Consider the following 27,586-nt stretch of genomic DNA (forward strand, 5'->3'; position numbering starts at 1 on the left):
TCTGGTTAAGATTCTCTTCAAAGAATTGGTGCAGTCTCGATGGGCCGAATGGTCTCCTTCTACCCTGTAGGAATTTGATGATTTTATGAAACTAAGGTCTCTGAGCTTAATCCTAAACTCAGCATCATAGTAGATCCACATCTCAAATCATTCAGAAGTCATCCATTTATATCGTTGCAATGGTCTACCAATGATAACTTCTTTGATGTGTTTCAAATGTTGATGTAAATGACTTTGCAGAGAATAACTCCCACCAGCAAATACCCAAGCGGTCCTTATGTGTAAATCCAGAGCAAACAAGTAGCTTCATTAGATGACCGACTAAATCCGGAGTGGTTTTAATTTAATTACTATGTAGAATTACGTAGAACATACAGCAAAAGAAAAAGTCATTTGACTCAACTAGTCCAACGCAGATGTTTATGCTTCACATGTGTCTCCTCAACTTAGAATTATAGAGATATAGAGCATGGAAACAGGCCCTTTGGCCCAACTTGTCCATGCCGCCCAGATTTTACCACTGAGCTAGCTCCAATTGCCTGCATTTGGCCCATCTTACCCGTGTAACTGTCTAAATGTTTTATAAAAGACAAAATTGTATCCGCCTCCATTACTGCCTCTGGCAGCTCATTGCAGTCACTCACCACCCGCTGTGTGAAAAAAATGCCTCTCTGGACCCTTTTGTATCTCTCCCCTCTCACCTTAGATCTATGCCCTCTAGTTTTAGACTCCCCTACCTTTGGGAAAAGATGTTGACTATCGAGCTTGTCAATGCACCCCCAGCACAGCAGGGCACCCACAGTAAAAATGGAGCTGTCGGTGGCAGGCTGGGTTTTTGAAAAGAATCGGACTGTCAGTTCACTGACAGTTGCTGCAAGCGGCATATCTTTGTCCAGACAGAGTCACCGAGACCAACAATTTAATAATTTCAGTGTAGGAGCTGAGAACAACTTCTGTAGATTTACAATCTGCTGTTATGATTATTTTCTTTGTAAAGAATGCATCATGTGAAGATTGAAAATAACCGCCTTGAAAATAAAGTGGAACTGTCATAAATTCCGATTCCTCAAGAATTCTGGTTGGTTAAGTTCTTGTTAACACAATGTCTACTCTACATGGTTCAAAACTAAAAACAGCAAATACTCAGCAAGTCAGACGGCACATACGGAGAGAGAAACTGAGTTAATGCTTCAGGTCGATGGCCCTTCTGTTTCCCTCTTCCTCAGGCTTGCTGAGTATTCCCAACATTTTCTATCCCATTTCAGATTTCCAGCATCAACTTTTCTATTACGTCTTTTTATTCATAGAAATCCTACAGATTGATTACATCCACACAAGAAGACAGAAGAGTTTAAAGTCTCTTTCGCAAGGCAACACCACTACCATAGAATCATAGAATCCTTACGGTGTGTAAGGAGGCCATTCAGCCCATCGAATCTGTACCAACTACAATCCCACCCCAAGCACTATTCCCGTAACCTCATGTATCTACCCTGCTAGTTCCCCTAACACCAAGGGGGATCAATTTAGCATGGCCAACCCACTCAACCCGCACATCTTTGGACTGTGGGAGGAAACTGGAGCACCCGGAGGAAACCCACGCAGACACGAAGAGAATGTGCAAACTCCACACAGACAGTGACCCAAGGTTGGAATTGAACCCAGATCTCTGGCGCTGAGAGGCAGCAGTGCCCCACCGTGCTGCCCAAGCGTGGGTTTCCTCCGGGTGCTCCAGTTTCCTCCCACAGTCCAAAGATGTGCAGGTTACATGCATTGGCCATGCTAAATTGTCCCTTAGTGTCCCGGGATACGTAGATTAGGGGGACTAACAGGGTAAATATATGGGGTTACGGGGATAGAGCCTGGGTGAGATAATTGTCGGAGCAGACTCGATAGGCTGAGTGGCCTCCTTCTGCACTGTAGGGATTCTATGGTTTCCATCCTCTCACTTTTGTGTTTATCTAGCTTTCCCTTCAATGCACCTACCTTTTTGTTCCTGTGTTAAGGGAGTTCCACATTCTCATCTTTCTCTGGCTAAAGAGGTTTCCACAATTCCGTACTGGATTTATCCGTGACTATCTTATACTTCGGACCTCCGGATTTCAATTCCCCAACAGCTGTCATTTTCTTAATGTCACAAATATTTTCAAACTATCGAAGTAAATGGATGCCACCCTTTCCCAAGCTGAAGTGGGTATGAAGCTAATGTGAAGAACCTTCAAACTTCACTTTGCAATTTTGACTCGAGAATGAGAATAATTGTCCTCATGATCGCGTAATCATACTTCACAGTAATTGAAAGTTAAATCGAAAGCTTCATAATGAGAGAAGGATGTTGTGCATACATATTTCCTGCAAAATCCACTTCTTATTTTCTCTTACCTCACCAATTTGCTCTCTTGAATACTTTGAATGTAAATCTGCTGTTGTCTCATCCAGCTGGTTATTAGACATGCACCACAGTTAGTTGTGAGAAGTTTTTCAACATTTGAAATTCTCCTGTCCTCTTGGACTATCCGTGTATCTAAGGAGGATTGGAAGTTTATGATCAGTGCCTCTACAATTTCCACCCTTACTTCCCTCTCACTTCCGTAGGTGGCACGGTGGCATAGTGGTTAGCACTGCTGCCTCACAGGGCCAAGGACCCGGATCCGATTCCGGGCTTGGGTCACTGTCTGTGTGGAGTTTGCACATTCTCCCCATGTCTGCGTGGTTTTCCACCGGGTGCTCTGGTTTCCTCCCACACTCCAAAGATGTGCGTGTTAGGTGGATTGGCCATGCTAAATTTCCCCTTAGTGTCCAAAATAAGTTTAAAGTTTACTTATTCGTGTCATAAATAGACTTACACTAACACTGTAATGAAGTTATTGTGAAAATCTCCAAGTCACCACACTCTGGTGCCTGTTCGGGTACACTGAGGGAGAATTTAGCATGGCCAATGCACCCAACCAGCACGTCTTTCGGACTGAGACAGGAATCTGGAGCACCCGGAGGAAACCCACGCAGGCATAGGGAGTACGTGTGGACTCCAAAAAGACAATGACCCAAGCCAGGAATCAAACCCGGTCCCTGGCACTGTGAGGCAGCAGTGCTAACCACTGTTCCACCGTGCCGCCCTATGTGCAGGTTAGGTGGATTGGCCATGTTCAATTGCCCCTTAGTGTCCAAAGATGTGTAGTTTAGGTGGATTAGCCACGGTAAATGTCTGGGGTTACGGGGATAGGCGGGGGGAGGGTTCGGTTGGGATGCTGTTTCGCAGGTACAGAATTGCCAAGTTTACAGTAAGAGCTAATTTCCATCCAGGATCCCACAGAAGATATATGGAAACTAGCCAAGGTGGCAAGCATTTGTTGAGGAGAAATGTCCTATGAAGTCACTACACACAATGGAGCAATGTTGAGATATAACTGAGGATAAATCAGATCCATTCCAGTTCCTCCACCATTATATCATCCCATTGCATCTGGGACAAGATCCCAAATACAAACAAGAGCAATGTACAAGAATGAAATCCCCACAGATCACTGTGAGCAATTAAAGGATCCTCCAGACAAGGTTACCAGGACAAGATCTGGGAATATCAGCTGCTTACCTTTACACAGATTTCTCAGTTCTATACACTTATGCAATGGTAACTAAACATGAACACTACATGTTCTACATCTTTGGAAGGTTTTGGGTGGCATGGTGGCACTGTGGTTAGTGCTCCTACTTCACAGTGCCAGGGATCCAGTTCAATTCCAGCCTCGGGTGACTGTGTGGAGTTTGCACATTCCCCCTGTGTTTGCATGAGTTTCCTCCAGATGTTCCAGTTTCTTGCCATAGTCCAAAGATGTGCAGGTTTGGTGGATTGGCCATGTTAGATTGCCCGTTAGTGTCTCAAGATGTGTAGGTTAGGTGGATTGGCCATTATATATTGCCTCTTAGTGTCCAAAGCTGTATAGGTTAGGTGAATTAGTCATGGTAAATGTGTGAGGTTATGGGGATAGACAGGGGAATGGGTCTTGAGGTGGGCCTGGGTAAGATACTCTGTCAGAAAGTCGGTGCAGACTTGATGAGGCAAATGACCTCCTTCTGCAATGTAGAGATTCCATGATTCTATGATTCTTTGGAAGGTGTGAAAGTATCTTAAAAAGGAAAGGGGGATTTTGTAATATACATTCTGGGGATATCAGCCTGACAGCACTGGTAGGGAAATGTGTCATGTGATCCAGTCTTAGTTTCTCTCTTGCTTTGAGCAGAGCACGCACACACAGCTCTGATGCCTTCAAGCTGTGAACCCAATTGATTCAGAATGGTCAGCGCCTTGTATCTTATGCATTGAATAAGCCCACAGCGTGACATCAATATAATACCATGACAGAAGGCAGGAAAGATTCAATGTCGAAAGGGATGCTGAGATGAGGTAAAATAGGAGCGATAATGAGTTGAGCAAAGAGTGGATCGAGGGGAGATGAAAATGGCAAAATCAGCAGTGTAACCAGTGCCTCCTGGGAGCAGCGATTGCGATCGTCAATTATCATTGAGTTCTGGGTGAGTGGGTTTAGATCACTGGTCAGGAAACAGCTTCACGCCTTTGGACTGAAGAAATCGCAGGTGGATTTTTGTTTCAGACTCTGCACATCTCACTTAAAGGAACGAGACTGGCAACATCTGGTTGCTTTGGACATCTGCCAGTGCCAGCTGGTACTTGAAGCATCACGCAGCAGGCTTGCTGTTGTTCAGAATGTGCTACACAATCAAAATGTCAAGGTTGTCTATCCTTTTGTAGTCAGAATGCTTAGGAACAAAATCTTCTGTCAGAATTGTTTACCGCGGAGATGCTAAAGTTGCAGCTCTTAACTGCTTGAATTCGATAGGAAGTAAAATAAAAGTTGGATTTATTTAGTGCTTTTCATGACTTAAAAATGCCCAACGTGCTTTACAACCAATCATTATATTTAGAGTATGGTTGTAAGGTAGGAAATTCTGCACGCAATTTAAGGGCAGCCCGGTGGCACAGCACCAGGGACCCGGGGTCAATTCTGGCCTCAGATGACTGTCTGTGTGGAGTTTGCATGTTTTTTAAAGCTTATTTGTGTCACAAGTAGTCTTCCATTAACACTGCAATGAAGTTATTGTGAAAATCCCCTAGTCACCACACTCCGGTGCCTGTTCAGGTACACTGAGGGAGAATTTAGCACGGCTAATGCACCCTAACCAGCACGTCTTTCGGACTGTGGGAGGAAACCGGAGCACTCAGAGGAAACCCATGCAGACACGGGGAGAACGTGCAGACTCCACACAGACAGTGACCCAAGCCGGGAATCAGAACCCAGGTTCCTGGCGCTGTGAGGTAGCAGTGCTAACCACTGTGCCACCATGCCGCTCATTCTACTCTCCTCCCGTCCATTCCCCCCTAACAAACTCTTCCTCTCCTCGCAATCCCCACGCACACTTTCCCTTCCCCACAGCCCCCTCACAAACACTCCCTCCCCTCATAGCGTCCTCACACACTCATCCTCTACCCACAACCCCCTCATAAACTCTCCCTTCCCCAGCAATCCACTCACTCACTCTCGCCCCCTCACAACCCCCTCACTCACTCTCCCTCCCCCACAATCCCCTCACAAACTCTCCCTCCCCTCGCTGCCGCCTCACACACTCTCCCTCCCCTCAGAACCCCCTCAAAAACTCTCTCTCCCTTGTAACCCCCTCACAAACTCTCCCTCCTCTCGTAACTCCCTCACACACTCTCCCCCACTCCCCTCACACACTCTCCCCCACCCCCCTCACACACTCTCCCTCACCCCCCTCACACACTCTCCCCCACCCCCCTCACACACTCTACCTTCTCCGCATCCTCACAATTCCCCCCCCATCTCCTCACACTCTCTCATTCACACTTCACTGGTCTGGGGTCTTTGAGGCAGCCTGCCTCAGCCACACCGTGTCCTCACCATGATCTGCCCACCAAGCCTCTCCCCCACCTCATGGTCTCGTGCGTGCTGCCAACCGTTACTTACCTTCCACTCTTTGATTCTCATCCAATCGGAGTCTAATTCGGCTCTGCATTCGCTGTTGATTGGTTCACTAGTTTGAGCCTATCGGCAGCAAATGCCGGGAGCAATCAGCCTCTGATTGGATGCCCAGTTAACTGTTGGCCGTGTGTGCACTCTAGTGAACTGACTCGGAGTGTTCCAGTGTGGGGTGCGGTGGAAAAACATGGCGACTGGAGGCAGGGTCGCCTTACTTGAGAAAGGATATACTGGCACTGGAGCGGGTGCAGAGGAGATTCATTTGGCTGTTTCCGGAGTTGAGAGGGTTGACTTGTGAGGAGAGACTGAGTAAACTGGGGCTATACTCATTGGAATTCAGAAGAATGAGGGGAGATCTTCTAGAAACATATAAGATTAAGAAGGAAATAGATAAGGTAGAAGCAGGGAAGTTGTCTCCACTGGCAGGTGAAACTAGAACTAGGGGGCATGGCCTCAAAATAAGGGGAAGCAGATTTAGGACTGAGTTGAGGAGGAACTTCTTCACACAAAGGGTTGTGAATCTGTGGAATTCCCTGCCCAGTGAAGCAGTTGAGGCTACCTCATTGAATGTTTTTAAGGCAAGGATAGATACATTTTTGAACAGTAAAGGAATTAAGGATTATGGTGAGCGGGCGGGTAATTGGAGCTGAGTCCATGAAAAGATCAGCCATGATCTTATTGAATGGCGGAGCAGGCTCGAGGGGCCAGATGGCCTACTCCTGCTCCTAGATCTTATGTTCTTATGTTGATGGTCAGGACCCCGTGCCTCAGCACGATGTGTTTCTTTGTCAATCTGCCCCTGTCTTGTTTGAGTTTTGAGCCATGAGCTGGTTTCTTATTGGTTCACTTCATCCTCCCACACTCCTTTTCATTTCTTTAGCAACACTAAAGCCTCTTTTAACATTTTTATTGCACATTTCATCAAATCTTTCTTATAGACTGTATTCCTGTGTCCTGTGGCTCAGTTAGCAACGCTCTCATCTCTGTCTCAGAATGATCACAGAAACCCTACAGTACAGAAGGAGGTCATTCGGCCCCTTGAGTCTGCACCGACAACAATCCCACCCTATCCCCGTAACCCCTGCTATTTACCCTGCTAATCCTCCCCAAAACCAGGGTCAATTTAGCATGGCACATAACCAGCACATCTTTCCGACTGTGGGAAGAAAACGGAGCACCCGGAGGAAACCCACGCAGACACAGGGAGAACGTGCAGACTCTGCACAGAGAGTGACCCAAGCCGGGATTCGAACCTGGGCCTCTGGCGCTGTGAGGCAACAGTGCCGGGGGGTTCGAGTGCCACTCCAGAGACTCGAGCACTAGGATCAAGGCTGACACTCCATTGAAGTACTGTGGGAGCGCTGCACTGTTGGAGGTGCTGTCTTTCAGAGTACATGTTAAACTGAAGCTTCAGTTGCTCCCTCTGGTGAATGTAAAAGATCCCATGGCATTACTCCAAAGAACAGCAGTGCATTAATACTGAGCAAGACTTAGCTCTCAACAAGCATCCTGAAATTTCTGGCCGTTCCTCCCGGCGGGATCTTCTGTCCCACCAATAGCCCCCCCCCCCCCCCCCCCCCCCCAACCCCCGCACCCCCATCGTCAAGTGTTTTCTGGCAGCGGAGGGTGTGAACAATGGGAAAACCCATTGACTGCGGTGGGTCTGGAAGATCCCACCACTAGCCAATGGCAGGCCACCTCCGCAAAACACAACACGGTGGGTACGGAAAATCCTGCCCATTCTAGAGTCATAGAGGTTTCCAGCATGGAAACAGGCCCTTCGGCCTAATTTGTCCATGCCTCCCTTTTTTTTTTTACCACGAAGCTCGTCCCAGTTGCCCGCATTTGGCCCAGAGCCCTCTATATCCATCTTACCTATGTAACTGTCTAAATACTTTTTAAAAGACAAAATTGTACCCACCCCTACTACTACCTCTGGCAGCTTGTTCCAGACACTCACCATCCTCTGTGTGAAGAAATTGCCCCTCTGGACCTTTTTGTATCTCTCCCCTCTCACCTTAAACCTATGCCCTCTAGTTTTAGTGTCCTCCACCTTTGGGAAAAGATGTTGACTATCTATCTTATCTATGGCCCTCATTATTTTACAGACCTCTATAAGATCACCCCTAAACCTCCTACACTCCAGGGAAAAGAGTCTCAGTTTATCCAGCCTCTCCTTATAACTCAAACCATCAAGTCCCGGTAGCATCCTAGTAACATCCCCCCACACACTCGCAGAGCCCCTCTGGTCATTTATCATTTTGCTGCTTGTGGGATCTTGCTGTGCACTAATTGTCTTTCAAACAGTGATTATACTTCAAAAATATTCCATTAGCCGGAAACTGCTTTGAGACTTGCCCAGGTCACGAGAAGCACTTTCTAGCCAGAAGTCCATTTGCACGTTGAACTGTCTATTCTCTTTACAGATACTCAGAGACTCATTGTGCACCTCCAGCTCACCCTGGTGTAATTCTGGTTTCTTCTCTACACTTCGGGACTAACACTTATTAAGTTGTTCAGTGAACTAAATGCCAGAATCTATTAGATAACGTCAAACCATATTCTTCTGCTGATTCGCCCGTGGAGACCAAGTGCAGCACGTTAATCTAATTTCTTTACACATTAGAGGTGAAGTGAAATAAAAATTAAGCGTTTTAGTAACGAAGTTGTCTGTTAAATTGAAAGTCGGAAGATTTGCTGTAGATTCGTCAAGTGAATTTTAAATAGAGTACAGCCTGCGGTTACGTGCTGGATCTGCTCACTGACTGGCCTTGGGGCGAATGTATTCCCTGCCCTTTGATACTGAGCGTCTGAACTGAGCTCCGTGAGACTGGAAACCAAAACACAGGAATCCTAATGTGGGCAAAGGAGCTGGGGCTGTAGTTGGATGGGGGTGTGGGGGGTGAGCTGGGGTGGGGGGGGGGGGGGGGGGAGCAGGGAGGGGGGGATCGCATGGGAGGTGTGAATTGGGGAGATGGGAATGCAAAGGGATGAGTTGGGGAGATGGGAGCACAAGGGGTTTGTGCATGAGACGCAAAAACCCCAGTCTGCAGGTGCAACAGGTGATCAAGAAGGCAAATGGGATGTTGGCCTATATCGCAAGGGGGATAGAATATAAAAGCAGAGATGTCTTGCTGCATCTGTACAGGGCATTGGTGAGGCCGCAACTGGAATACTGTGTGCAGTATTGGTCCCCTTATTTGCAGAAGGATATATTGGCCTTGGAGGGAGTGCAGAGAAGGTTCACCATGTTGATACCAGAGATGAGGGGTGTTGATTATGAGGAGAGACTGAGCAGATTGGGTTTGTACTCGTTGGAATTTAGAAGACTGAGGGGGGATCTTATAGAGACCTATAAGATAATGAAGGGGCTGGATAGGGTAGAGGTGGAGAGATTCTTTCCACTTAGAAAGGAAGCTAGAACTAGAGGGCACAGCCTCAAAATAAAGGGGAGTCAGTTTAGGACAGAGTTGAGGAGGAACTTCTTCTCTCAGAGGGTGGTGAATCTCTGGAATTCTCTGCCCACTGAAGTGGTGGAGGCTACCTCGTTGAATATGTTTAAATCACAGATAGATGTATTCCTGATCGGTAAGGGAATTAGGGGTTATAGGGATCAGGCGGGTAAGTGGAACTGATCCACTTCAGATCAGCCATGATCTTATTGAATGGCGGGGCAGGCTCAAGGGGCTAGATGGCCTACTCCTGCTCTTATTTCTTATGTTCTTATGAGTTGGGGAGATAGGAGCACAAGGGGATGAGATGGGGAGATGGGAGGGCAAGGGATTGTTGGGGAGGTGGGAGCACAAGGGTTGAGTTGGGGAGATGGGAGCGCAAGGGGATGAGTTGGGGGAGATGGGGGAGCGAATGGGGGGAGCCAGTGGGGGATGAGCTGAGGGTGGGGGTTGAGATGGGGTGGTGGGGGGCATGTGGGGATGAGTTGGGGGAGATTGGGGGCTGGGTAGGGAGTGTGGGGGGTGAGGTGGGGTTGTGCTGGGTGCGCATGGAGGGTGAGTTGGTGTGGTATGTGGGGCTTGTGGGGGTGAGTTGGGGGCTGAGTTGGGAGGTGGGGGGCATGGTGGGTGAGTAGGGGGTTGGGTGGGGCATGTGGGAGCGAGTAGCGGGTGGGGGATGCATGGGGTGTGTGTAGAGCATGTGGGGGCTAAGTAGGAGGGTGGGGATGCATAGTGGTTGAGTTGGAGGGTGGGAGCAGCGGTGTTCTAGAAATTTAGAGAAGGTACTGCCCAAAAGGATGACAGAAAGAGACTAGAATTTGAAAGGGACTATTTGACAATAAAAATAATAAGGCAGAGCATTGGAATCACTTTTCAAAGAGCTGGCACCAGCACAATGGGTTGAATGGCCTCTTCCATTCAGATTTTATGGTTCGTTGTGAACCAAAAGATGTTGGGATGGTATCGGTTGAAGAGCGTGTCTGGTAAAGAAGTCTTTGTCAGCTCCTGCATGTTAACAGGCTGCCTCGGAAAAGCAGCCAGCATAATCAAAGACGGACGGTAAGATCGCGCCCTTACTCATTTTCCTCCTGATGTGTTATTCTACCATGTAGACATCGGGAGCGGGATTTTCCGGCTGCCTGCGTCCCAAGGCCAGGATTTCCTGCCTGAGACCTTTAAATGATTTGCCGAATTTTCTGTCCCTCCCGCTATGGTTCCCACGACAGGGAGGATGGGAAAATTCCAGCCCAGTGCTGAATTTGATCCTCTCTCCTGTCTCCCAATTCCCAGCATGTTTTCAAAGGATCCTGGTGGGATCGGCGTAACGCAAACCGAATCCGATATCTCAGTTCGCATCTTGACGGGTCAATCTGGGGGACATGGAATACAGAATAGTAACCATCACCAAGCTTTGAACTTAACTGGGGTTTGTGCCGAATCCCACTTTAGCCCATTGTGCCCTTCACCTTTCACACTGATTCCATGGTCCATTTGCCCAAAGTGGTGCCCACCCACAATACTACTCATGCCATCTGGGATAGAATGGCGCATTTCCACCGCATGGACCTGTTAAAGAACAAAGAAAATTACAGCACAGGAACAGGCCCTTCGGCACTCCAAGCCTGCACCGACCATGCAGCCCGACTGAACTAAAACCCTCTACCCTTCCAGGACCATATCCCTCTATTCCCATCCTATTCATGTATTTGTCCAGACGCCCCTTAAAAGTCACTATCGTATCCACTACCTCCCCCAGCAGCAAGTATCTTTATTGCATTGCAACCAAAACCTTATGGTAGAATCATAGAAACCCTACAGTGCAGAAGGAGGCCATTCGGCCCATCGAGTCTGCACCGACCACAATCCCACCCAGGCCCTATCCCCACATATTTACCCGCTAATCCCTCTAACCTACACATCTCAGGACTCCAAGGGGCAATTTTTAACCTGGCCAATCAACCTAACCCGCACATCTTTGGACTGTGGGAGGAAACCGGAGCACCCGGAGGAAACCCACGCAGACACGAGGAGAATGTGCAAACTCCACACAGACAGTAGGATTTGCCGGCTCCTCCAGCTGACGAGATCTTCCAGTCCCCCTGATGTCAACCCCTGCGGCGATGGGACGGGTAAGCCATGCGAAACAGCGTAGATTTTGGCGGGGCTGGAAGATTCCACTGGCAGCCAATGGCTAAAACACATTCCAGTGGCAGGGTGGGGTGGGGGGTGGGGGTGGAGCGGGTGGGGGGTGGTGGCGGTGGGGGGAATGAAAAATTCTGGCCTTATTCTCACAGGCACCCACGTGAATCCAGTGTGAACCACCTAATCCTGACCACCCGTGTGTAGACAACACACTTGTAGTTCTGTTGTCAGACACTCAGCTCTGCAAGTTGATCTCCCTGGCCACCTGCCCCACACTCAATTTTGAGCTCGCCAGTTGGAAACCGCTCCTCTTGTCCACACGCATCGCTCATGAGAGCATGCTGCACGCAAATTGGCTTCTGTGCCGACACTTCGGAGGTACCTCATTGGGCCTAAAGCACTTGGGACCTCTGTTGGCCATGAGTGCTGTTAAACAAATCCAACAATCAGGCTGCAATCAGGGAGGTGAGGTGGGAGTCCCAAATTGGCGAGAATTGTGCCAACAGAATTAGCACAGGGAGAGTATGAACCATGCCACCCCCTGCCCATTTCCCCCCCCCCCCCGCCCCGCCCCGTCCAAAAGAACAGGGAAGACCAATTTTTTTAGCCTATATGACCAGAGACCAGTAGTCAAATCAGTTGAATCCATCAAGAGTGCCCTGACCCGTTGCAGTAATTATTTCATTGAAAGCAGCAGTGACCAGGAGCGAACTGAAGCCAATAGAACGAGAGCATTACATTAGTCACTGGAAGAATGATTCAGTTCCTGGCGATCCGACTCCTCTTTGAGAAGCTGGAAAATATCACGTTCGGTCCAGAATCTATTATGATCAATTAGATTGCTTTATTGTGCTGATTTGTGACAGGTTTTAGTTTCAGGTTTCTGCTCATGAATTTTTGCAGGAAACTGCAGTGTGTCCATAATCTCGGCAAATCCCAGAGTGGACTCCAATGCATTCTGGGAGCATTTTGCCAATTGTGCCCTGGACAGAATTCCACGGCCCACAGGGATGTGGGATAAGTGTTGGAAAATGGGGTTAACGCAATTTTAATGGTAGTTATTAAGTAGAAATGGTCGAGAGCTTCAAGTTTTTAGCAGTCCAGATCGCCAACAACCTAACCTGGTCCCCCCATGCCGACACTATAGTTAAGAAAGCCCACCAACGCCTCTACTTTCTCAGAAAACTAAGGAAATTTGGCATGTCAGCTACGACTCTCGCCAACTTTTACAGATGCACCACAGAAAGCATTCTTTCTGGTTGTATCACAGCTTGGTATGGCTCCTGCTCTGCCCAAGACCGCAAGGAACTACAAAAGGTCATGAATGTAGCCCAATCCATCACGCAAACCAGCCTCCCATCCATTGACTCTGTCTACACTTCCCGCTGCCTCAGAAAAGCAACCAGCATAATTAAGGACCCCACGCACCCCAGACATTCTCTCTTCCACCTTCTTTCTTCTGGAAAAAGATACAAAAGTCTGAGGTCACGTACCAACCGACTCAAGAACAGCTTCTTCTCTGCTGCCATCAGGCTTTTGGATGAACTGACCTCGCACTAAGTCGCACTAGTGACTGTAACACTACATTCTGCACTCTCTCCTTTCCTTCTCTATGAACAGTATGCTTTGGCTGTATAGTGCGCAGGAAACAATACTTTCCACTGTATGTTAATACATGTGACAATAATTAATCAAATCAGCTATTGTTGATCGAGACTCAATGTGCTGAAGGTCCTTTTCTGCGCTCTACGACTCTGACTCTATGGGTGGAATTTTCCCGCCACGGGAATCGTAGCGGGCAGAACAGGGTCGTGCAAAGGTCCGTTGACCTTGGGCGGAATTTTCTGTTCTCAAGGCGAGTGCTGCCGGAAAATCCCGCCCATTGACTTTATTTACTCACCAGTAACTACGGAAAACCCCATGTGTCAGAGCTTAGAAAATGCCCATCAAGTTACTTCAGAGGATGCACCAGATGGTCAGAAAGAATCACTTAACCAATTCGATCTTATCTATTTACTGAAGGAATATCAACATCAGTGACAACTACAACCCAATGACCAACGCCAATTAAAATCAGAAGAATTTCCTCAGCAAATTCAGAGTCTGGAATTTTCCAGCTCTTCCATCCGGCTTGATCTTCCAGTCCCGCCAAAGTTGACCCTCTCTACCAAAGTCCCCCAGTGTGCAGGATGGGCGAGCCATGCAAATTGCCATTGCCTCTGGCAGGACAGGAAGAGCCCATTGATGACCAATGGTGAGCCACCTCCGCCGTGGGAATACCTAGTGTGGGCACGGGAGGAGAAGGGATTGCTGGAAAATTCCAGCCATAGTCTTAGAATGATTTCCAGCACAGAAGGAGGCCAAAATAAAAACAAATTACTGCGGATGCTGGAACCTGAAACCAAAAGAGAAAACGCTGGAAAATCTCAGCAGGTCTGGCGGCATCTGTAAGGAGAGAAAAGAGATCATCTGGACTCAAAACATCAGCTCTTTTCTCTCCTTACAAATGCTGCCAGACCTGCTGAGATTTTCCAGCGTTTTCTCTCACGGAAGGAGGCCATTCAGCCCATCGAATTCCATGCCAGTTTTTCCGTACAGCAATTCAGTCAGTCCCACTCCCTACTCTATCCCTATAGCCTGGGTAATCTAGTTCCTTCAATTTCCCATCCAAAATCCTTTTGAAATTATTGGTCATCTCTGCTTCCACCATCCACATAACAGCGAGTTCTAGTTACCATTCACCAAAAAACAGATTTTTCCTAACATTCCCTGTGCATCCCTTGCCCAAAACCATCCATCACAAATAAATATAAATGATAAACCATCAATCCGTGTTCGTTTATTGTTTTGTTGACAAATGGGAAGAGCTTTTCTTTGACTACCTTATCTAAGGCTCACGAACCCTGAACACAAGGTCATGAACGAAGTCCAGTCTATCATGCAAACCAGTCTCCCATTCATTGATTCCGCCTACACTTCCCGCTGCCTCAGAAAAGCAGCCAGCATAGTCAAGGACCCCACGCAGCCCGGGCATACTCTCTTCCACCTTCTTCTGTTGGGAAAAAGATTACAAAAGTCTGAGGTCACGCACCAACCGATTCAAGAACAGCTTCTTCCCTGCTGCCATCAGACTTTTAAATGGACCTACCTCGTATCAAATTGATCTTTCTCTGCACCCTAGCTATGATTGTAACACTACATTCTACACCCTCTCCTTTTCTTCTCTATGAATGGTATGCTTTGTCTCTGTATCACGCAAGAAACAATACTTTTCACTCTCTATCAATACATGTGACAATGATAAATCAAATCAAATCAGATCTAAACATGTCATAATCTTGTACACCGCTATCCAATCTTCCCTCAATCTCCTTCATTACATGGAGAATTCTTGAATCGAAAATGCTAGGTCTTCACATCAATTACAGTTCATTAATGGTGAGGTGAATAAAAAAGTAAAAACCTTGAGGAACTCTCCAGATCTCTTATTTCAGGAAGCTGACAGTTTCTTCCCAACAGGCATCAATCCGAACACTAACCATTCCTAGCACTTGGTTGGACAAGAGGGAGATGCCAGGAGCTAAGGTCTGCGGGCGGCCTAATAGTCTGTCTGTTCCAGTCACTTGGCAGCAATCGAAAAACACAATTCCGTCTGTCTCGTCACGGTAAGAAAGTCAAAGTGAGTCAGCGCTGGGGGGAAGAAGAGACTCCCAGCTGTGAATCACATCAAATGTTTCTCAACACTGAAACATGTTTCCTTTGTAAATCACCCACTTGGATTCCATCTTAACTTAACACAACGGGTGAGATTTTACAGCCATGCTCAAGCAAGACTGGAAAATCCCACCCGAGGTCAACAGACATTTCCATTGTCCGCCCCTCGCCCGCTCCGATTCCATGGCAGGCTAGGTGGTAGAATTCCAGCGAACATCAAGGTGCTATCTATAAAAGGAGCCACATGAGATTAATTAGTTATTCTCATAGAATCATAGAATCCCTACAATGCAGAAGCAGGGCATTCAGCCCATCTGCACTGACTCTCCGACGGAGCATCAGATCCTATCCCATAACCCCACGTATTTACCCTGCTAATACCCCCCTAACCTATAAATCTTGGGACAATAAGAGGCGATTTTGCATGACCAACCCACCTAACCTGCACATCTTTGAATTTTGGGAGGAAACCGGAGCACCAGGACGAAACCCATGCAGGCACAGGGAGAACATGCATACTCCAGAACGTGCAGACAATCATGCAAGGCCAGAATTGAACTCAATTGTCAGTCAGCTAGTGGGCTAAGAAAGGCAGTAGTCAATGGGATTGGCTTTGGAATATGTGCCAATGACGCTGGGTAGGTATGTGGTTCATGTGATCAGGACTGACTGTGTTGAACTGTCTCAGGATTCATTTTGATGAGAAGCTACTTACAGCCGTAGAGATATACAGCACAGAAAAAGGCCCTTCTGCCCTTCGTGACTGCTCCGGTCTACAATTCTAATCCCATTTTCCAGCACTTGGCCCATAGCTTTGTATGCCTTGGCATTGCAAGTACACATCTAAATACTTCTCAAATGCTATGAGGGTCTCTGCCTCCACCAGCCTTTGAGGCAGTGAGTTCCAGACTCCCATCACCCTCAGGCTGAAAAAGGTGTTCCTCACATCCCCTCTAAACCTCCTGCCCCTTACTTTAAAACTCTGCCCTTCTGGTTATTGATCGCTCTATCAAGGGGAAAGGTTTCTTCCTGTCTATTCCATCTACACCCCTCATTTCTATCATGTCTCCCCCTTCAGTGTCCTTGGCTCCAAGGAAAACAACCCAAGTCTATCCAATCTCTCCTCATGACTAAAACTCTCCAACCCGAGCAAGATCCTTTGTTTTTCTGATGAATGCTTAGCCCCCATGGATAAATGTATTTTAGTCCTATTCCAAAGTGGAATAATTAAGAGAATGCTAACTGTGGTCTAGGTCAAGGTGAGATCTATATCAAAACTTAAAGTGCCCATAACCAAACAAAGTAAATTGGAAAATAAATCACTAATGATTTGTTAAATCCTTTGGCGGCTTCTCAAGGTCTTTGCTTCTTTTGGAGGCCACTGATTGGCCATCCAGCTTCAAGAGCCCTAATTGGGCAGGGAATTTGGCTACATGCCAATTTAGGGGTCGCCTGAGTGAAAATTACAAGGAGTTACTGTTTCCCCCAGGGGTGAGTTCAAGACCCAGGAGCTATCCGGACATCTGTGCCCCGTCCTCAAAGTGAAAATGCAGCCCAGAGTGTTTGCAAGAAAGGAACTATCTTCATTGAGTTTGTCTGAAAACCTTGCCTGAGGCTGCAGCACATACATATTAGTGTCATTTTTAAATGAGTATGTTTGTGTTCCATTTTTCTGGAGAAACCTTTCATGTCATGTACGAACATACGGAATAGGAGCAGAAGTAGGCCATTTTGCCCCTCGAGCCAGGGATGGTCTTTTTGTGTGTTTCAAGTTCTACATTCCCATCTATCCCTGATAACTTTTGATTCCCTTTCCAAACAAGAATCCATCTACCATTGAAAAATATTCAATGACCTCAAACCCCATCGCCATCTGAGGTAGCAAGTCCCAAAGTCACACAACTCTGGGAGACAACAAAAAATCTCCTCATCTCTGTCCTAAAATGGTGACCTCTAATTTTACAACAGTGCCTCCTTGTTCTGTACTCATAAAATCATAGAATCCCTACAGTGCAGAAGGAGGCAATTTGGCCCATCGAGCCTGCACTGACAACAATCCCACCCAGATCCCATCCCTGTGACCCCACATATTTACCCTCCTAGTCCCCCTGACACTAAGGGGCAATTTATCAGGGCCAATCAATCTAACCTTCACATCTATGGACTGTGGGAGGAAACCGGAGTATCGGAGGAAACCCACGCAGACACGGGGAGAATGTGCAAACTCCACACAGTCACCCGAGGCCAGAATTGAACTTGGGTCCCTGGCACTGTGAGGCAGCAGTGCTAACCACTGTGTCACCGTGCCGTCCAACTCACCCACAAGACGAACAATCCTTTCCATGTGCACCTTGTCAATACTGCTCAGGGTCTTATATACTTCAATCACCACCTCCCCCCCCGCCCCCCCCCCATCATAGAGTCATAGAATGATAGAGTCATACAGCACAGGGAAGGCCCGTCAGCCCATCGAGTCCGCACCAACAATAACTACCACCAATGGTGCAAAAATCCCATTTTCCTGCACTTGTTCCATATCCTTTCATGTTATATTTCAAGTGCTCATCCAAATACTTTTTAAAGGTTGTAAGTTCTCTAAACTCCACTGGAAACAAGCCCAATCTGTCCATCCATCCTTCATTAGGGTGGCACAGTAGTTAGCACTGCTGCCTCACAGCGCCAGGGACCCGGGTTCAATTCCCAGCTTGGGCCACTGTGCAGACTCTGCACAGACATTCCCCCTGTGTCTGCACGGGTTTCCTCAGGGTGCTCCGGTTTCCTCCCAGAGTCCAAAAGACGCGCTGGTTAGGTGCATTGGCCATGCTAAATTCTCCCTCAGTGTCCCCAAACAGGCATCGGAGTATGGCGACTAAGGAATTTTCACAGTCAGTTCATTGCAGTGTTAATGTAAGTCTACTTGTGACCATAATATGTAAGCAAATGAATAAATAAAATAGACAGCCTGCTCATTCCAGGTATCAATCCAGCAAACATCCTCATAACTGCAAAGAAGATTCAGTCACCATTCACTGTTGTACTTTTTATATCTTGGATCTATGCAGAGATGACACCAGTTTGTATGTGTGCAACAGGTTGTATTCACAGTGCTGTCAAATGTCTACTCCATGCTTCAGTCCAGCTTTTCAGGTCTTTCGACGGTCTGTTTAATTTTTTTCTGTGTCCACACCCAGCCTTAACCAACCAAACACAGTGAGCACCGTTAAAAAACAGGCTCACATAATCAAGCCCAGAACAACTGAACACTACAGTTTTCACTCCGCAAAAGGTTATCAGATCATGGATGGAAGGAGAGAACATTCTTGAAGTAGCTTCACTTTGAATTACTGCATTTCAGAATGTGGTCGAACAACATTCAATCTTACATGGAAAAACAACAGGGAACATTCCAGAGGAGTCACGAATACCAATGAAGAAGATCAAATCATCAACTATCATTTTTCAAAAGATTGAACAGGCTGAGACTCTTTTTTTTCTAGAAAAGAGGAGCTTAAGAGTAATCTACTAGAGATCATTAAAATTATGACAGGTTTTGGTAGGGTATATGAGAAGGTACTAAATAGGAGCAGGGGTACCTCAAGCAGCCCTTCAAGCCTGCTCCACCATTCATAGAGTCAACAGTGCAGAAGGAGGCCATTCGGCCCATTGAGCCTGCATCGACAACAATCCCACCCAGGACCTATCTCCATAACCCCTCATATTTACCCTCCTAATCCCCCTGACACTAAGGGACAATTTATCATGGCCAATCAACCTAACCTGCACATCTTTTGGAGAATTCAACAAGATTATGGGTGATCTTCTACCTCAGTCCTGCTTTCCTGCTCCATCTCCGTATCAACTGATGCCCCTTAGTGTCCAAAGATCTATCACCCTCTGGCTTGAGTATACTCAATGACTGGACATGCAAGAACCCACTGGAGAATTCCAAAGCTTTCAGTGAAGAAAGGACAGATTTGGAAAAGATGTTTTGATTTGTGGAAAAGACCAAAACTAAAAATAATAAAGGTAAGATAGTCATGTATGAATCCAATAAGGATTTCAGGAGAAATCTTTTTCACCAGAAAGGGGCTTTCGTGTGTAATCACACCGGTAGGATTTTGTGCTTCCATTTGCATTGGGCATGAATGGTGATGCAAGCACAAAATCTCACGAGAGCCCAAATCGCGTTATACGTCGGCAGAAAATCCCGTGGCGATTGTCCCCAGCCCTGATCAGTGATGTAATGGGATTCCCAATGTTGAATGCAGGAGCCCCTTTATAATAAATTGAAATCACATTTTTAATCGAATGATTCCCCCAACCAGGCCCTCTGCCCTATCCCCATAACCCATGCATTTGCCATGGCTAATCCACCTAATGTACACATCTTTGGACACTAAGGGACAATTTAGCATGGCCAATCCACCTAATGTACACAACTTTGGACACTAAGGGGCAATTTAGCATGGCCAATCCACCTAACCTACACAACTTTGGACACTAAGGGGCAATTGAGCATGGCCAATCCACTTAACGTACACATCTTTGGACTGTGGGAGGAAACCGGAGCACCCGGAGGAAACCCACGCAGACAGAGGAGAATGTGCAGACTCCACACAGTCACCCAAGGTTGGAATTGAACCTGGATTCCTGGCACTGTGAGGCAGCAGTGCTAACCACTGTGTCACTGTGCTGCCATCACTTTGCTCTCATGCTGTCAACCACCAATAGATAAGTCTCAGGCCGTCAGTGGGAGCCCCAAAGTAAGGTCAGCTTCAAAGAAGATGTGCTTTTTGGTCATGCAGAATCATAAAACCATAGAATCTTGCAGCTCAGAGGGAGTTCACTTCAGCCACCATCCCTGTACTGGCTCTTGGGAAGAGCTATCTGATTAATCTGATACACCTGCAGTTTTTACCTGTACAAGTAATGCAGGAGTTGGGACATCTTGTTGAAGTTGTACAAGACATTGGTAAGGCCACACTTGGAATACTGTGTACAGTTCTGGTCACCCTATTATAGAAAGGATATTATTAAACTAGAAAGAGTGCAGAAAAGATTTACTAGGATGCTACCGGGACTTGATGGTCTGAGTTATAAGGAGAGGCTGGATAGACTGGGACTTTTTTTCTCTGGAGCGTAGGAGGCTTAGGGGTGATCTTATAGCGGTCTATAAAGTAATAAGTGGCATAGATCAGCTAGATGGTCAATTTCTTTTCCCAAAGGTAGGGGAGTCTAAAACTAGGGGGCATAGGTTTAAGGTGAGAGGGGAGAGATACATAAGGGTCCAGAGAGGCAATTTTTTCACACAGAGGGTGGTGAGTGTCTGGAACAAGCTGCTAGAGGCAGTAGAGGAAGGTATAATTTTGTCTTTTAAAAAGTATTTAGACAATTACATGGGTAAGATGGGTATAGAGGGATATGGGCCAAGTGTGGACAATTGGGACTAACTTAGTGGTTAAAAAAGGGGGCAGCATGGACAAGTTGGGCTGAAGGGCCTGTTTACATGCAGTAAACCCCAATGATTCTATGACTCTAAGTAGATGCCCAATTCCCTTTTGAAGGTTATCCTCGGATCTGGTTTCACTCTTCGTCAGTGCATCAGATCAGAACCCACTGCTCAAATAAATTCTCCATATTTCCCCTCAGTTCTTTTGCAATTGTCATAAATCTCCTGCCTGTGGAAACAGTTACTCACTGTCACATTCTCAAAACCCAGCATTATTCTGAGCATCTCTTCCATCTCCAATTATTTTTTTTCTGCTCGAAAGGAGAACAGTTACAGTTTCTAAAGCCCTCCCACGTAATGGAAGTCTCGTTCCATCCTTTGCCCAACAATATTTTATTCAATAAATGCTGTGCCTGCTGTGATCTGAAACAGAAACAAAAAAATGATGGAAAATTTCAGCAGGTCTGACAGCATCCGTGGAGAGAGAATAGAGCCAGCATTTCAACTCTGGATTGCTGCAAAGGGTTGTGAGTGAAGCCCAGTCCATCACCCAAACCAGCCTCCCATCCATTGATTCTGTCTACACTTCCTGCTGCCTCGGAAAAGCAGCCAGCATAATCAAGCACCCCGGAAATTCTCTCTTCTACCTTCTTCTGTTGGGAAAAAGATACAAAAGTCTGAGGTCACGTATCATCCGACTCAAGAACAGCTTCTTCCCAGCTGCCATCAGACTTTTGAATGGCCCTACCTTATATTAAGTTGATCTTTCTCTACACCCTAGCTATGACTGTAGCACTACATTCTGCACCCTCTCCTTTCCTTCTCTATGAATGGTATGCTTTGTCGGCATAGCGCGCAAGAAACAATACTTTTCAATGTCTCCCAATACACGTGACAATAATAAATCAAATCAAATGAATTTTGGGCGGCACGGTGGCACAGTGGTTGGCACTGCTGCCTCACAGTGCCAGGGACCCAGGTTCAATTCCTGGCTTGGGTCACTTATGAGTTTGCACATTCTCCCCGTATCTGCGTGGGTTTCCTCCGGGTGCAGATTAGGTTGGTTGGCAATGCTAAATTAAGCTTAATGTCAGGAGGATTAGCAGGGTAAATTTGAGGGGTTATGGAAATAGGGTCTGGGTGGAATTGTGGTCGGTGCAGACTGGATGGGCCGAATGGCCTCCTTCTGTACTGTAGGGATGATGAAATCAAAGACCCTTCATCAGAGCAGATTTTTTTAAATATTCACTCATAGAGAGGAGGGCGGGGCTGGAGAGAAGATTGGCAAATGGGGATGAAAGCAATCAAGGAAGGATCCAGTGTATGTCAGCGTGAGGACTTGTCTTTTGTTGGAACACAGGCTGGGAAGGGAAAGAGAGAGAGAGAAAACTGCACAAGGCTACTCCCGCTGCACTGTCAGTGAGATCTCTGCTGAATTTATACCAACGTTTTGGGCGCTCCGCAGGATTTAGCCGTCTTTGGTCACTATTTACAGTCCTATCAGCAGTCCCGTCTCCTTCACTTAGATTCAGGGTGAAGTAAAGGTAACTGCAGAATAAGCAGACTGCCTTATAGAGACGAATGTCCACACTGAATGCACACTGAATGCCTCTATTGATTTTTCTATACTTAACGGTTGAAGATCAATCGTTTTGCCATGCAAACAACCCAGTTTTATCTGCCCTGCCACTCACTGCAATCAAATAACTCATTTACCACTGTTGCTGCTATACTTTTCCCCAACTCACTCACACTGCAATCAGCAGAGATCCAGAAAAGAGCCACTACGATTGCGAACATTTTTCATTTTCCCTTATGCCTAAGTTTTAAATAAATAACAAAGTGCAAAGAGTTGATTAAATGCGAGTTGACTAATAATCTCCTGACACCAAGTCAGATTATAAATGTTTTAAACCTTCCAGCTGATCAGGGTGTCCTCTTTAATTTGATGGTTCTTATTGTATTAATCATCCCTGGTTTTGTGACCATGTGGATCATCAGATAAGCAGCGCTGGGTAAAACAATGATTAATACAATCTTCCAGTGAGCAGCACGGTGGCACAGAGGTTAGCACTGCTGCCTCACAGCGCCAAGGACCTGGGTTCGATTCCTGGTTCGGGTCTCTGCCTGCACATTCTCCCCGTGTCTGCGTGGGTTTCCTCCGGGTGCTCCGGTTTCTTCTCTCAGTCCAAAGATGTGCAGGTTAGGTTGATTGGCCATGCTAAATTGTCCCTTAGCATCCCAAGATATGTAGGTTAGGGGGATTAGTGGGATAAATATGCTAAGATTGCCCCTTAGTGTCCATCGGTGTGTAGGTTAAATGGATTAGCCATGGTACATTGCCCCATGGTGTCAGGGGGATTAGCAGAGTAAATGCGTGGGGGATAGGGCCTGGTTGGGATTGTTGTCGGTCCAAAGATGTGCAGGGGTCCTTGGCGCTGTGAGGCAGCAGTGCGAACCATTGTGCCAACATGCCATCCATAATGACTGGATCATAGAATCCCTACAGTACAGAAGGAAGCCATTCGGCTCATCAAGTCTGTACCAACCACAATCCCACCCAGGCCCTATTCCCCTAACCCCACATATTTACCCTGCAATTCCCCCCGACACTAAAGGGCATTTTAGCACGGCCAATCAACCTAACCCGCACATCCTTGAACTGAGAAAGGAAACTGGATGACCCGGAGGAAACCCATGCGGACACGGGGAGAATGTGCAAACTCCACACAGACAGTGATCCGAGGCCGGAATTGAACCTGGGACCCTGATGCAGTGACGCTGTAGTGCATCTTCCAAGACCATCAACGTTCAAAGGACTTGAACATTGGCCTCCTGGCCCACTGCACCAGAAGACCTCCATTATCCAACTCTTTTAATTGTTTAGCATTCCTTTCTTCTTATGATATCTTTTTGCTGCCTCAGTGATGATCTTTAAATCACCCAGAGTTTTCTATAAAGCAATCTGCACACTGAACCTATTCGCTGACGACCCTGCAGTTCTTGCTTTCTGCCCAGTCTCACTAAGCCCGTTTATTTTTCAGTTCTGTAGCGTCTCGTTCCTGCCCTGTTCACAATACAAAAGACTAAGAAACAAGCGAGGCATGAGATGTGTTCAAACAGCAAATAATTGCATTTGACTTCCAGACACCACAATTCCTTTTTTTTTTCTCCTAGGTAGAAACTAATAATATTTCATGCAATCACTCCTCATGAGTACAATTGAGGGAAAGATCATTGTTCAGTTTCTTTGTGCAGGAAGAGTGAAGGTTTCTCTCCTTTGCCATCTTGCCCTTCTTGTCTATGTTTCTCTTCTCAACTCCTGTAGCGTGGAATATTTTCCTTTCTGAAAGCCTCTCTCTGGGTGGCACGGTGGCGCAGTGGTTAGCACTGCTGCCTCACAGCGCCAGGGACCCAGGTTCAATTCCGGCCTCGGGTGAGGCAGCAGTTCTAACCACCGTGTCGCCCAATCATGACACTGGGCAACATGGTGGTTAGAATTGCTGCCTCACAGCGCCAGGGACACGGGTTCAAGTCCAGCCTTGGGTGACTGTCTGTGTGAAGTCTGCACATTCTCCCTGTGTCTGCGTGGGTTTCCTCCGAGTGCTCCGGTTTCCTCCCACAGTCCAAAGATGTGCGGGTTAGGTGGATTGGCCATGTTAAATTGCCCCTTAGTGTCAGGGGGATTAGCAGATTAAATACATGGGGATAGGGCCTGGGTGGGATTATTGTCGGTGCAGGCTCAATGGGTCGAATGGCCTCCTTCTGCACCATAGGGATTCTATGATTATCAAACCCTATGTAAGGCGTTTTGAATCTGAAATAATCATTTTTCAGTTTGCAGTTTTGGCAATCGCAAGCTGGGAACTTGAGTCCAGATGAGTTTAGCGGCCCAAAATTTACCCTCCCCCCCATCAAAATCCCATGTCACAACATGATTTTTTATCAGCAAAGGGCCTAATTTGGTGAGGGTGGGGGTGAATCTGGTGCCCAGGTGGCATTGCCGGTCACTGCCTGAAGACCGAAACTGGCTCTGGAGGGAGACTCTTACAAGCAGATGGCAGCCGCGACTGGGGTTGCCATTGGCACAAGGATTGGGGCAGGCAGGGAGCAGAGGGCCAGCTGGCTCCTGGTGCAAACATGGGGAGGCGATGGCCCAGTGGTATTATCGCTAGACTATTAATCCAGAAACTCAGTTAGTGTTCTGGGGACCCGGGTTCGAATCCCGCCACGGCAGATGGTGGAATTTGAATTCAATAAAAAATAGCTGGAATTTAGAATCTACTGATGACCATTGTCAATTGTCGGAAAAACCCATCCGGTTCACTGATATCCTTTAGGGAAATAAATCTGCCGTCCTTATCCGGTCTGGCCTACACACGTGACTCCAGAGCCACAGCAATGTGGTTGACTCTCAACTGCCCTCTGAAATGGCCTAGCAAGCCACTCAGTTCAAGGGTTACTTGGGATGGGCAATAAATGCTGGCCCGCTAGTGACGCCCACGTCCCATTAATAATTTTTTAAAAAGTATTGGAACACTCACACATCATTTAATGGCACTACATCCACGCACTGCTCGAGCAGCTTTGTGCCAACTCATCAGCATTTCAATTTGAATGTCCTTTTGCTTTCCAAGATTTGAAAGCAGCAGCCACAAAGAATAATGATTCCCGACCATGCTCCACTCAACGGCAGTCTAATGCACTCCAGATACTAGAATGAGGCGGGGACATAGTTCATTTAAGACGGAGATGAGAAGATTTTTTTTCCCTCTCAGAAGATCACGAGTGTTTGGAACTCTCTTCCTCAGGGATCAGTGGAAGTAGGGTCATTGGATATCGTTAAGGCCAAGGCCAAGGGCGGCACGGTAGCACAGTGGTTAGCACTGCTGCTTCACATCTCCAGGGACCTGGGTTCGATTCCCGGCTTGGGTCACTGTCTGTGTGGAGTTTGCACATTCTCCTCGTGTCTGCGTGGGTTTCCTCCGGGTGCTCCGGTTTCCTCCCACAGTCCAAAGATGTGCGGGTTAGGTTGATTGGCCATGCTAAAATTGCCGCTTAGTGTCCTGAGATGTGTAGGTTAGAGGGATTATCGGGTAAATATGTAGGGATATTGGGGTACGGCCTGGGTGGGATTGTGGTCGGTGCAGACTCGATGGGCCAAATGGCCTCGTTCTGCACTGTAGGGTTTCTATGATTTCAATGGGTCAAAGGTTATTGGGGGTAAGCGGAATATGGAGTTAAAGTCACAGTTGGATCAGTAGTGATCGTATTGGATAGTGGAGCAGGCTCGAGGGGCCCAGTAGCCTACTCCTGCTCCTAGTTTATTTGTTCCTGTTTGATTGTTCAATTTCCTTGTTCTTACCTTTGAAAATTTGGTTCTGACCCTTTCCAATCTGTTAATAAGTTCTTCAATGAACTTAACAGTCAGTACATTGGAGGCAAATAGGTTGCCATCTCCCAGCATCCCTTCTTCCATTTTAAAATTCCAGCACTTCACAGAGGCATTGGGATCCATCCCACATTGCTATTTCCAAAGTGGGTCTAACTAGCTAGTTCTTACAAAGAGCCAGTATCGACACAATGGGCAGAGTGGCACCTTTCTGTGCAGAATGGCCCTCAAGCCCTGTCTTTATTGGGGTGATGAGTTCCACCCTCCTGAATCCTTTTAACTCCACTGCGTGCATGTGTGCTTTTGGTCAACAGGCCCTGCCTGATTGGTGGGTTTGGGCTCCATGGCGGAATATTCTGGAGGAGACCAGCAGCCGGGAGCAGGTCGACTTCAGGCTCTTGGGGCAGAGATTGCAAGATGGGGATTAGGGAGTGATCCCTGGAGGGGGTTCAGGGACAGTCTGAGAGAAAGAGAGAAGGAGGAGGAGAACAGGGATGAAGTGATTGTGGGGATGGCCAGTGTTTGTAAGGGTTCAGTCATCTCAGGGAGAGAACCTGTGCCTGGAGAGAGTGTGATAGGTAAACAAGGAGGTATTGGTGAAATTGTGGGAGGGGTCTCATCGCAGGGAAGAATCCAATGATGGGGGTGGTATGATTATGGGGAAGAGAATCTGATTACTTTGGCATGCCTGGGGGGAGAACCCCAAATCCACTTAACCCACAAGCAGTGCTGGAAAAGCACTTCGCACACGCTTCACACTCTCTTCCTTGCGGAGCAGTGGATGCTGGGTCATTGGATATTATTAAGGCCAAGGTTGATGGGGCAAAGGTTATTTGGTGGGAAGCAAATGTGGAGTCAATCTTTTTGACCAAACAAATTAACTAAATCAAATAGACTGAGGGACAAATTAAAAGGGGCAGCCCCAGCAAAAGGAGGGGAACCGCCCGAAACAGAGAACAAAGCAGAAAGGAAACTTAAAACATCAAACTAAAATGTGGTTAAAGGGGTCAGTAACACACCCCACTCCCTGCGGAGCCCAACGAGCGCGGGAGGCCTCGATGGTGCCCTAGATCACCCCATGTCCCTCTCCAGGGACACCCGGCTGTGAATGTGGGCATGCTAGAGGGGCAGATAGTCGGGACGGATGACCCCCTCGGTGGCCCGCTGCCTGGTCCTGTTAATAGCTGATTTGGCCAGGCCCAGGAGCAGGTTCACGAGGAGGTCCTCCGCCTTCCCCGTCCCCCTCCACACTGGGTGCCTGTAGATAAGGAGCGTGGGACTGCAGTACAAACAAAACATCATCCGGATATTTTTGAGATAACTAAAAAGGGAGTGCAGTCTACGACATGTAAAGTAGACATGGTCCACGGTCTCCACAAGATCGTAAAAAGCGCATATTTCTGGGGAGCTGGTGAACCGG

The sequence above is a fragment of the Mustelus asterias genome, chromosome 22 (assembly GCF_964213995.1).
Source record: "Mustelus asterias chromosome 22, sMusAst1.hap1.1, whole genome shotgun sequence".
Lineage (NCBI taxonomy): Eukaryota > Metazoa > Chordata > Chondrichthyes > Carcharhiniformes > Triakidae > Mustelus > Mustelus asterias.